At 44.5% G+C, this 13,632-nt stretch overlaps 1 protein-coding gene across 4 annotated transcripts in view; it reads right to left on the bottom strand.

Annotated features, from left to right (window-relative positions):
• The window catches only part of LOC123760118 (beta-1,3-galactosyltransferase 1), a 133,913-nt gene extending 123,053 nt beyond the window's left edge, over positions 1-10,860 (bottom strand). For 2 of the 4 annotated variants that reach the window (XM_045745605.2, XM_069325434.1), the window contains exon 1: positions 10,620-10,856. The gene's annotated coding sequence lies outside the window, so the exon portion shown is untranslated. Of the gene's footprint in view, positions 1-10,619 lie in introns of all 4 variants that reach the window. The other 2 variants (XM_045745607.2, XM_045745606.2) reach the window with 2 other exon arrangements.
• Positions 10,861-13,632: the final 2,772 nt, after the last annotated feature.

The raw sequence follows: 13,632 nt of genomic DNA, 5'->3' as shown, positions 1-13,632 counted from the left end.
TTCATATTTTGGGCAAATTTAGAAATGACGCCCCCCCTTTAAACTAATGAAACAAAGCTGCCGGAGAAATGTAAGAAAATTCACTTTTGTAAACAGATTGGTAGATGGTTGGAACAAGTTAAGTGAGAAGGTGGTGGAGGCCTAAACCGTCAGTAATTTCAAAGCGTTATATGACAGTGTTGGGAAGACGGGATATCACGAGCGTAGCTCTCATCCTGTAACTACACTTAGGTAATTACTATTACATAGTATTTTTACAAATACAGTGGCACCTCGATTAACGAGCGGCTCTATTTACGAGCATTTCCAGTAACGAGCAAGCCACTCACAGCAAATTTGTCTCTATTGACGAGCTTCACCTCTATTAACGAGCAAAACCACATGGTGCTTCCTAGCGGCTTGTGGGTTCTCACAAATTCTCGGATGCCTCCGACGCCAGTGTTGTTGTTGAATCGTGCACGACAAGCATCCCTCTGTATTTATTTGTGCTTCTCTTTGGTTTTTCGTGGTTTTGTGACTACAATTTGTAATGCACGATGTCACCAAAGAAGCTGCTTGCTAAAGATAGTGTTGTCAAGATGAAGGACACAATTACTGTGGATTTGAAGAAGGAAATTATAGCAAAGCATGAGTGTGGTGTCTGTGTACCTGATCTCACAAGGGAGTATGGCAGGGCCTCATCAACAATTTGCACTATTAGTAAGGGGATGAGGAGGTAAGGGAGAATGCTGCCTCTTCCAGTGAGATCAGGGAAGTGTTGGGAATGTTTGAAAAAGTGACTGCATTCTTGGAAAAACTTCCTTGATATAGCAGTAACAACTCGGTGTGTGTTTAATGACAATTTGCTGTCTTGTTTTAAACATCCTAATACAAAGACAAAAGCAATTGTCAATAGATACGTTCTTTACAAAAGTAGAGAAAAGAAGAGCCAGTGATAGTGAACCACAACCCAGTCCCAGTGGGGTGAAATTCCCAAGAAGAGAGAGCCCGCCTGACCCCCAGAGGTGGATTCTCCTTCCACACCATAACCCTTCTCCTCCTTCCCACCTCCCCATCGTCTCCCTCAAGCCAGCAATGACTCTTCATAAGGTAAATATGAAAACAGTACAACAAAACATTTAAAATTACATGTGCAGTATTATATTTACATAAAAAAAATGTCATACAAGTATGGATGTTTTTGGAAGTGGAACGGATTAAATTTATTTCTTTTATTTTAAATGGGGAAATTTGTTTCTTAAGACGAGTTTTCCACATAACGAGCTCGGTGCCAGAACGGATTAAACTCGTTAATAGAGGTGCCACGGTATTTCAGTATTTTATGATTTTTCCAAATTTTTTCGTTGTTAGGCCCTCTTAACCCTTAAATTACACAAAATTGCGCATCACGTTATATGACGTGATGAAGTGCCACGCAAGATTTGAATGGCCAGTGGGGTAGGGGGGGCCCCCCCATACGCTGCCCAAGGACTATAGTAAACAGCCGCCATTTTGTAAAAAAAATCCTGCTCTCGCCACCAACATGTGGGAGGCCTGTTACCCAGCGGTCACCATGGCGAATGCACGGCCAAACGCCTCCCGGACAGGCAGCACGCAATCACTTAAGAGCAAATAACTAGTAAATTATTTTCCGATGGCGAGGGAAAGTGATTTTGATGACTCGGACATTGATAAGGACTACACACAATTGACCGATGATAGTAGCACAGACAGTGAATACGAGATACAGCCTCCTCCCATGGCGAGGCCTATACGCTCACCAGTGCCTCCTCGCCCAGTGTCTACTCCAATTCACCCACGACCACACAGTTCTTGTACTTATTGAGAGTATGAGGATATTTTGGGTGACGTGTCAGAGGAAGGTGACTTTCTGGGTTTAGTGAAGTGGATTCAGTGTTACCACGCCTGTCGCTAGTACTGTACCAGTGGTGTTACCAAGCGAGATTTTGTCGCATCAGCAGCGTCTCGCTCCAGCCAAGCACCGCTGCATGGCACCAAATGAGGAACCAAGACCCTCGTGTACACTCCATTTCACATGAACTCGCGTGAACGTGAGGTATACCTCACGTTCCCGTAGCACCCGTACTTTAAGTAGACGGGCCTCAGCTCCTGGTCCACGGTGTACAACACTTCCTTGCCGTCGTGCCACTGTTGCGTCTCGCAGGACACAAGGTGTACTTGTGTGTAGTGATGGTGACGATTTTATTCCTCTAATTCCTCCCTTTGACAATAAAGACGTTGGGATTACAGACATTTTCCCTGATAATGGCGAGGACATGTGTGAAATGGATATTTTACAGCATTTTACGATGAGCCGCTCATGGAATATATTGTACACCAAACGAACCTTCATGCAGCTCATCTCATTGGAAAAAAGAGAGAACAGAATATTCAAGATTGCAGCGTTGAAAAAAACACTACTGTAGGTGAAATGTAATGTATTTTTGGCACTACGTATGTTGATGAAACATTGTGTCAAACACGCTGTCACAGATTACTGGAGCAAAGACCAGACTGTTCCAACACCTTTGTACGGGAAATGTATGTCCCCAGACAGGTTTCAGATACTCCTCAGGTGTCTTCATTTTGCAAGTAATGAAGACAGGACAGAAAATGATAGACTTTGGAGAGTCAGGTACATTATGACTGAAGCGATTGGAAAGTACAGAGATTTCTACGTACCAGCACAGAAGCTGGTGATTGACGAATCCCTTGTGCTTTTCAAAGGACGTGTTGCCTTCAAGCAGTATACTCCCTCCAAACGCAACAAATTTGGATTGAAATTCTTGGTTCTTTGTGACTGTGAAACAGGATATGTTACACATGATTCTGTATTCTGCTAGAAATGTAGACATTCCCAGTAACGACCAACATGGTTTCTCAGGTAGTGTGGTGAAGTCACTGATGGCACCATGGATGAACAAGGGCCACATTTTATACACGGATAACTACTATACAAGTCCCTTACTAGCTTAAGTTCTTGATTGAACATAGAACTGGAATGGTTGGCACAGTAAAGTCAAGAAGAAGGGAAATGATAGTGTTTGACAATAATCTTGAAGTTGGTGATTGCTAGCTAAGAACATGTCAACAAATATTCTGTTAGGTGGAAAGACAAGAGAGAGGTGAACTTGCTGACAACCATTCATGATGGTAGTCATGAATGGTTGTCATGACTACCATGACAACCGGTAGTCATGACAACCGGTAGTCACCATGGTAGAATGGTGAACAGTGGCAAGGTGAACTGAGTAATGCAAGATCCAGTATATAAGCCAGATTGTGTTCTTGACTATAATATCAACATGCATTTGGTTGATAAATCTGACATGATAGTGAGCACTGTCGAGAGTATACGGAAATCATTAAAGTGGACGAAAAAAGTGTTTTTCCATCTTGTTGACAAAAGCATGCTGAATAACTACAAGATGTTTCTGGTGAAAACTGGACGTAAACCCAGTTTCCATTCGTTTGGTTTTACACTTGTGACACAGTTACTAACAAAGTTTGGTAAAGATGTTCCTGGCATACAAAGACCCATCATGAACCTAGTGTTGCAGCATGCTGCTACACCCATGCTCGCTCACATGCCTTTCAAGCACACAGACTAAAACATTTGCCACCAGCTGGAAAGCTTGCAATAGGCCAACCTGATTGCTTAGTTTGTAAAACAACAACAAAAATGATCAGAAAAGTAAAGTGGTGCAAACATGGTGTGAAGCGTGTGCAGTCCCATTATGTGCTGTCAACTGCTTCAACGACTACCACTGTCTCCAAGACTTCTGAATGTGCAATAATAGTGCAAAAACTTGTAAATAGTGCATGGGTGTGTGTAAATATAATAATGAACAATGTGAATACATATTATATTGGCATAATTGAAAACCATGCGTGTGCTCATGTGTATACTCAATGTATGCAACTTTTATTATCATTGAACATGAAATAACATTACAGTACTGTATATGCAACACAATTAGTGAATAAAAATTGTGAAAAAATACGCCTAGACACTGTAAATAATACCGCGAAAATAAATTTGTGGCAGCTCTGGCTGCTTGAAGACTGCGAGCGACGCCTCTGGGACGCACCTTGCATGAGGGAGCATGCAGGGTGTGACGTCATCGCTCATATTGTCGGCTCATTTACGTCATTGGTAAGTACAATTAATTTTTTTTTCTTGTGGTAAGGGAACACAAATTAACAGGTTAGGAAGATTTTTTTTTTTGTTATGTGCCTGTGGGTGACAAGGGCTAAATAGCCCTTAGCAACACAAGGGTTAAAAATAAAACAAGGAACATAAGGGACAATAGTAACACTAACAAAGAAATGCAAGAAATTAGATGACATTAAATGTAGAAAATACACAGGTAATTCTTAGTAAACAAAAATTTAATACAAGATAACACAAAAATAACTAATTACGAAGGAAAAACATATTGGACCTTAAATAGTGCATACCAATACTGAAGGATATAAAAGCTGAATTGGGCTACAATGCAGTATACCAAACATTTAGATTTTGGAGATTCTTGCACTCCATTCATTTGCTATGGATTAGTGCTTGATTAACTTTAATTTCGTTTAACGAAGTGTGTAGGCAATTGACTCGGTACACAGAATTTTGTCCATCACAATAATATATTAATAATAATAATAATAATAATAATAATAATAATAATAATAATAATAATTTTATTGAAATGAATGTGTATACGAAGAACATAAGAATATGGGGCAATTGTCGGACCAGTGTTATAATATTAATAAATTTATTTACAATAGGTTGGTGAGATTACACAAGATTGGTATCCTTACATTCTTGCAAAGCCACTAACATGCATAGCATTTCAGCAGTTCCTTAATCTAACATATCTGGTAAAGGTACTATCACACACACACTACTAATAAAGCCACTATTAAGTAAGGAGTTTTGGACAAAACTTTGATTAATTTAGATAAAACTTAATTAAAGGTGTAAAGGGGTCAACACTAAAAGAGAAGTTAGCTAACATAAATTAGAATGTTCGCATTCCAAATACAGTGGCACCTCGACTTACGATTGCCCCGGCTTATGATAATCTCGAGTTACGATGTAAATTTGATCGAAAAATGCGACTCGACTTACGATAGTGTCGTCAACTAACGATATTTGTTGGTACACGTTTGGGTCGAACGAGCGCATGGTTCCCGGTCACGAGAGCCGACCTGCCTCGGTTTACTAGAGCTGCCCGCTTAGTGACAATGTTACGACCCTGGGTTCCTCAGTGGAAACCAGAGGTCAAATTGAGCTCTAAAATAATTTACCGTACATTATTTGATGCGCTTGTTGACGAGCCTTTGTTCCTATCTTTCTTGCCAGACACAAGACGAATCTTGTTTCTCACAGAGCATTCAGACTCTTGAGCTTGTTGTGGATTAAGTATAACAGTGTAGTAATTATTAATTATCCTTAGAACGAGTAAAGTAAACAGTATTGTATGTCGGTGAAGATTTGTAATGTTCATAAGCTGCACGATCAATTAGGCTCTTCCCGGCAACCACAACAACTCGGGAGCTAGCGACTGGACGCTGGGTCGTTCTTCTCTGAACTGCTGTGGTTGAGTCAACACCTCTCCTGTGTTGCTCTGTAGCCCTCTCCTCTTCCTCCTCCTCTTCCCTTACCTTATCCTGTGTCTAGTTTACAAAGCTAAGTATTGTGCTGCATGTTCGTTTTTCTGGCATAAGTGTGTAGTAATGTGTATAGGCTATGCTAGTGTTTATATTGCTAAGTTACTCTAAGGGGTCTCAGTGGAACCATGTGTGCTCAAGTAGTACCAAGCTACCTAGAGTCCTTGTTAGTGTCCCTTGCCCAGTAGACTTTACCCTAGCTTGTCCTAATTGTAAAACCTTGTATCCTGCCTATGTGGACCAAGGCTTTTAAAGTAAGATAGTGTGGTAAAGTAATTATTGTTATTTAATGTATATGGGGGGTTGTTAAGAGGGTTTAATAAATAAGTTAATTTTAAAGGAGTATCCATTCTTCCTGTGTAGGGGAGCAGTGATCAAACCTCTAGGCTGACGTATTGACCTTAAGCCACTTAATATTGTTTATGTTCTTATTGGGGGCCGGGCCTATCTGATCTCCCCTAATTGATACATCCTGATTCTAACTGCTGGCCCTTCTCCTTTAATACTCTATACCCCCATATCACCACTTTAATTTATAACAGACGATCACGTCTATAAGAAATTCCGTTTTTGTGGCGATTTTTTGCTTTTTGGACATAAAACTGATTATTATATATCACACCATGGGTCCCAAGAAATTCAGTGCTAAGGTTCAACATATGAAAACACATGTAAGAATGACCATAGAGGAAAAACAAGAGATCATACATAAACATGAAAATGGTACTAGTGTTGTTGAACTAGCTAGGCAGTACAATAAATCTTCAGAGGAGGAGGAGGAGGTGGCAGCATTAGAGGATGTCCCTTCCTAATTAATTAAGAAAATGTGTGCAGTATGGGAAGGACTGCAAAGTTTTGCTGAAAAGAATCACCCAGATAAAACTGTAACAGCCCGTTGCATTGATCTTTTTAATGACAATGTGATGCCTCACTACAGACAAGTGTTGGAAAGAAGGGAAAAACAATCTTCAATGGAACAATTTCTAGCGAGAAAATCAAGAAGTGAGCCAGAAGCAGGTCATAGTGGTATGCAGGAAAAATGTGCCAGAGTATTTACCGCAGAGAAGTCCTCACTGCCTGATGTTATAATGGAAGGGGACTCCCTTTCCAAACAGTAACACCTCTCCTCCTCCCACCTCCTCATCTTCCATACGCCATCAAAAGTCCTCCATAAAGGTAAGACAAACATATGTACTGTATTGTAGTTAAAGAAAAAAATTGTATTCAGTATAAAATGTATTTTTAAGTTAATATTTTTAAGGGTGTGGAATGGATTAATTCAATTCCCTTCATTTCTTATGGGAAAAAATCGCTTCGACTTACGATACGTCTCTGGGAACGGATCACCATCATAAATAAAAGCCCCACTGTAATACCAAATGATATACAAAAAAAAACCAGCGTTGAATGTAATGAAATGCCATTTTCTGGGCGAGACCCGGAGGCTCCCCGGAGCTTTACCGGCTGATATGCTAATGTCAGACTTTGGCATCAGTCATGTGTATGGAGTTCTAGGGCCTACCGGGGACCACGGCCAGAACCTGGCCCCCTCAGAGAGGCAAGGGGAGCAATGGCCTATAGAAACCCCCGTGTGGTTGGAAGCATTCTATGTCTGCCATCGACCGGGTCAAGCATCCAGAAAGGTAAGCATTCCAAAACAAACCCCTATTCTGGTGAAAATTGCTACCTAAAGCCGAACTAGTGGATAGAACTCTTCAACAGAAAACAAGGAAACTAGTATGATGTCATACGTCACCGCGCCGCTGTCTGCGCAGCTCCCCCAGGCGGCACAAGGAGATGGAACGAAGGCAGACCCCCCCCCCACCAGGTAGATAAACAAAAAGAAAAAGAAAACCCCGCAAGAGGACAGCGTACCCAAGCGGAACAGAGCCGGCCGCTATGATTGGTAAAGACAAGCTGCACAGTACCCTGCGCCCCACCAGTGCAAAAACTGCCCCTTACTCTAAGGCGAACAAGGGAGACAGAACACCCGAGCACACAAAGAGCGGCCGAAAACCAAGCAGTAAACGGCCAAGCAGGGGCAGGACCCAAGGAACTTGTGGAATGTGGCCCCAAGCCCCAAGGGCAGTACTTACAGGGCACCTAGGGAAGGGAACCCTAGGCGCATGCAGGCTGAGTACTGGAGAATCACTCCTGGCTCACGCACCTTTAGAAAACAGACACCACACTCTAGGTACAGTGCTGAAACAACCACTGGAGCCGGAGCACATAACCGTTGCCTATAGCATCAGCCGAAGAACTGATGGGTGGATAGCCGGCGTGGGAGGTCTGGGGCTCCCCCTTCCCCCTCCCGGGGAGGGGGGAGCTGCGCAGACAGCGGCGCGGTGACGTATGACGTCATACTAGTTTCCTTGCTTTCTGTTGAAGAGTTCTATCCACTAGTTCGGTTCTAGGTAGCAATTTTCACCAGAATAGGGGTTTGTTTTTGAATGCTTACCTTTCTGGATGCTTGACCCGGTTGATGGCAGACATAGAATGCTTCCAACCACACGGGGGTTTCTATAGGCCATTGCTCCACTTGCCTCTTTGAGGGGGCCAGGTTCTGGCCGTGGTCCCCGGTAGGCCCTAGAACTCCATACACATGACTGATGCCAAAGTCTAACATTAGCATATCAGCCGGTAAAGCTCCGGGGAGCCGACGGGGCTCCCCCCAGAAAATGTATGATTACGATATTTGTGATATACAAAATGTTATGATATACAAAAAAAAAATTACAAATGATATACATAAGGTGATTCTTAATGATGACAGGCAGACAGACATTTTGGAGCCTGGAGTGCTAGCAACAGTAGCAGTAGTTTAACATTAACAAATAGAGTAGAAATACAAAAGGTGTAATTTAGTAAGGCTACAGAATAGGAACAGTATGGTAAAATCATACACAGGCATCTTGAACTTAGCCTAGCTCATTTTCTAATTTAAAAGACTGCACAGTAAAGTTCACCTCAATTTTATCCGACGGCCACCATCTATCTCGTGGCCTAGACGAGTACAGGAAGCTGGCTACTCACCAAAAGTCCCCCAATTTCCCCTGGGGATTTTTTACAATTGAATTGCATTTATGGCTTCAGTGGGTAGGCAGTTCCATGGGTTTATAACCCCATGGGGGAAAAGCATCTCCTGTTTTCTGAACCACATTGTGACTTACACTACACTACTTGTTCACATTGTGACTTGTTTAGCTTGAAGCTGTATGTGTTACATGTGTTCCTTTAAATAAGTAGTCTGGATTAATATCCTCCAACAGTGGCATCTCGCCCATTGGAGCTACTGAGGTGCAGTTCCTCCAGACACATGCTGCCAGGTGTATGACTCCATCAACCTCGCACTAGAATAATAAGCAACTAACAAATATGTCATAAAAAATCTTTGTATGCTATTTTCAATATATTTATAACTTAATTTTGCCAATATTCTTTAACACATGACAAAAATAGCAGATTTCATGCTACAAGTTAGTGAAGGATTTCTCAACGCTACATCTGGCAATGTTTTTCCATGAGCCACCACTGTCCTGCAATTTGTTCAGCAATTTATACGTTTCCGTGAGATCTGGCCTGTCTAGTCTGTCAGTCCTGTGGCCTTCAACTTTTCCTGGTATAACAGTCAATTTAGTTCTGGGTGTATTTTTACTGCTGTGCATTCTACTTTCTCCAAAGTACTGGTTAGGCACCAAAGTACAAAGTACTAACCAAAGTAGATACTTAGGTTAGCCTGTATATGAGTATCCTAGAGGTTTACTTAGTACACTTGGGTTTGTTCTCCATACACAACTGGGGTTCCCAGGTTCGATTCCTGGATGGGACAGAAATGTTTGGGAACATTTCCTTTCACCTAATGAACCTCTTCACCTAGCAGTAAGTATGTACCAGGAAGTTAGGCAATGTTTGTAGGGTTGCCTTCTGGGGAAGGTTGGTAGGTCAACCTAGGGGGAGGAGACCACAATGTATACCTGAAGTATATATATACATGTTGGGTTATTGTCCCAAAAAAACAGAAATAAACGGATTAGGGATGTCTAAAATTTTTGTATGTGAATCATCATATTTACAAAATGACCTGTATCTCAACTGAACACAAGGTTTCCGCTTCTCTAACAATTATAGACAATTATCATTAATAAAAACTTATATATATATTCCCTAGGTAGTTATATTATGTCATCATTACAGCCATTATTAAGATACCAAGACAGTCGGCAAAGCACAACGCTCCAAGATAACAGCCTCCGTAACCATAGAAACAAAAATTAACTATATCCAACCACGACCAAGTACAATACTTTATGAAACAGTTATAAAGAGTCCGTCTAATTACCACAAGCTACCACAAGCTTCACAAGCTTCACAAAGCTTCCTGGCAATACGTTAGTAATGAATAAATATGATATGTTAGGTTAGGCTGAGCTAACCTAACCTAACCTAACCTATCCAATGCTTGGATCGTTGACTTGATTTGGCGTCACCAGCTCTATATTTTCGTCTAATTTCTTTATAAAAAGACACTTTTCCAGATTAAAATTAAGTTTTTTCGTGTTGTACATTCAGCACCAACATTATAATGAGTAAATATATCATATTTATTCATTACTAACGTATTGCCAGATAGCTTTGTGAAGCTTGTGGTAATTAGACGGACCGCAAAAATTAACTATATTCAACCACGACTAACTACAATAGTTCATGAAACAAAAAGTTATAAAAAAAAACATCATTCTTCTTGACAGTAGGAAAAGTTTGCATGAAGGGTTTGTCCTCCCGATGACAGCACAGATGTTGGGAGAGGCGTTTATGTTATAGGATGATCAAGAGTTTCAAAAGTGCTTGTTGCGTGTCGTACAAACATTATTAGCTGTCAACAACCAGACATAAACAAGAGAGGAGATGATGGCAAGGAAAGAGCTGCGGGAGAGGCACAAGGAGCTCACCTGGTAGAGTGGGTGGGCGGCGGGACGTGAGTATTGTGAGAGGCGCCGTCAGCAGCAGGGAGACATGACGAGGGTCACGCCGCCACCTCTACTGTGGCACCCACCTCAGGTGACGGGGTCATATGACCCTCCACCACTACCAGCCACCACTACCAGCGACCACTCTTACTACACGCCACCACTACCAGCGACCACTCTTACAACACACCACCACTACCAGCCACCACTACCAGCGACCACTCTTACTACACGCCACCACTACCAGCGACCACTCTTACTACACGCCACCACTACCAGCGACCACTCTTACAACACACCACCACTACCAGCCACCACTACCAGCGACCACTCTTCCTACACGCCACCACTACCAGCGACCACTCTTACTACACGCCACCACTACCAGCGACCACTCTTACTACACGCCACCACTACCAGCCACCACTACCAGCGACCACTCTTACTACACGCCACCACTACCAGCGACCACTCTTACTACACGCCACCACTACCAGCGACCACTCTTACTACACGCCACCACTACCAGCCACCACTACCAGCGACCACTCTTACTACACGCCACCACTACCAGCGACCACTCTTACTACACGCCACCACTACCAGCGACCACTCTTACTACACACCACCACTACCAGCCACCACTACCAGCGACCACTCTTACTACACACCACCACTACCAGCGACCACTCTTACTACACACCACTACTACCAGCGACCAGTCTTACTACACACCACCACTACCAGCGACCACTCTTACTACACGCCACCACTACCAGCGACCACTCTTACTACACGCCACCACTACCAGCGACCACTCTTACTACACGCCACCACTACCAGCGACCACTCTTACTACACGCCACCACTACCAGCCACCACTCTTACTACACGCCACCACTACCAGCGACCACTCTTACTACACACCACCACTACCAGCGACCACTCTTACTACACACCACCACTACCAGCGACCACTCTTACTACACACCACCACTACCAGCGACCACTCTTACTACACGCCACCACTACCAGCGACCACTCTTACTACACGCCACCACTACCAGCGACCACTCTTACTACACACCACCACTACCAGCGACCACTCTTACTACACACCACCACTACCAGCGACCACTCTTACTACACACCACCACTACCAGCGACCACTCTTACTACACGCCACCACTACCAGCGACCACTCTTACTACACACCACCACTACCAGCGACCACTCTTACTACACGCCACCACTACCAGCGACCACTCTTACTACACGCCACCACTACCAGCGACCACTCTTACTACACACCACCACTACCAGCCACCACTCTTACTACACGCCACCACTACCAGCGACCACTCTTACTACACGCCACCACTACCAGCGACCACTCTTACTACACACCACCACTACCAGCCACCACTCTTACTACACGCCACCACTACCAGCGACCACTCTTACTACACGCCACCACTACCAGCGACCACTCTTACTACACGCCACCACTACCAGCGACCACTCTTACTACACGCCACCACTACCAGCGACCACTCTTACTACACGCCACGCCACCACTACCAGCCACCACTACCAGCGACCACTCTTACTACACGCCACCACTACCAGCGACCACTCTTACTACACGCCACCACTACCAGCGACCACTCTTACTACACGCCACCACTACCAGCGACCACTCTTACTACATGCCACCACTACCAGCGACCACTCTTACTACACGCCACCACTACCAGCGACCACTCTTACTACACGCCACCACTACCAGCGACCACTCTTACTACACGCCACCACTACCAGCGACCACTCTTACTACACGCCACCACTACCAGCGACCACTCTTACTACATGCCACCACTACCAGCGACCACTCTTACTACACGCCACCACTACCAGCGACCACTCTTACTACACGCCACCACTACCAGCGACCACTCTTACTACACGCCACCACTACCAGCGACCACTCTTACTACACGCCACCACTACCAGCGACCACTCTTACTACACGCCACCACTACCAGCGACCACTCTTACTACACACCACCACTACCAGCCACCACTCTTACTACACGCCACCACTACCAGCCACCACTCTTACTACACGCCACCACTACCAGCGACCACTCTTACTACACGCCACCACTACCAGCGACCACTCTTACTACACGCCACCACTACCAGCGACCACTCTTACTACACACCACCACTACCAGCGACCACTCTTACTACACGCCACCACTACCAGCGACCACTCTTACTACACGCCACCACTACCAGCGACCACTCTTACTACACGCCACCACTACCAGCGACCACTCTTACTACACGCCACGCCACTACTACCAGCCACCACTACCAGCGACCACTCTTACTACACGCCACCACTACCAGCGACCACTCTTACTACACGCCACCACTACCAGCGACCACTCATACTACACGCCACCACTACCAGCGACCACTCTTACTACACACCACCACTACCAGCGACCACTCTTACTACACGCCACCACTACCAGCGACCACTCTTACTACACGCCACCACTACCAGCGACCACTCTTACTACACGCCACCACTACCAGCGACCACTCTTACTACACGCCACCACTACCAGCGACCACTCTTACTACACGCCACCACTACCAGCGACCACTCTTACTACACACCACCACTACCAGCGACCACTACCAGCGACCACTCTTACTACACACCACCACTACCAGCCACCACTACCAGCGACCACTACCAGCGACCACTCTTACTACACACCACCACTACCAGCGACCACTCTTACTACACGCCACCACTACCAGCGACCACTCTTACTACACGCCACCACTACCAGCGACTACTCTTACTACACGCCACCACTACCAGCGACCACTTGTAGCGAGTAGATTATCCCAATAATATACTCGCTCCAAATATAGTGTTAATATTCCTGTCAACCTTTGGAGATGAATGAGGTGA

Source organism: Procambarus clarkii, chromosome 16 (assembly GCF_040958095.1).
Source record: "Procambarus clarkii isolate CNS0578487 chromosome 16, FALCON_Pclarkii_2.0, whole genome shotgun sequence".
NCBI lineage: Eukaryota > Metazoa > Arthropoda > Malacostraca > Decapoda > Cambaridae > Procambarus > Procambarus clarkii.
Note: the sequence above shows the minus strand (reverse complement) of the source record. Positions and strands in the feature narration are given on the sequence as shown.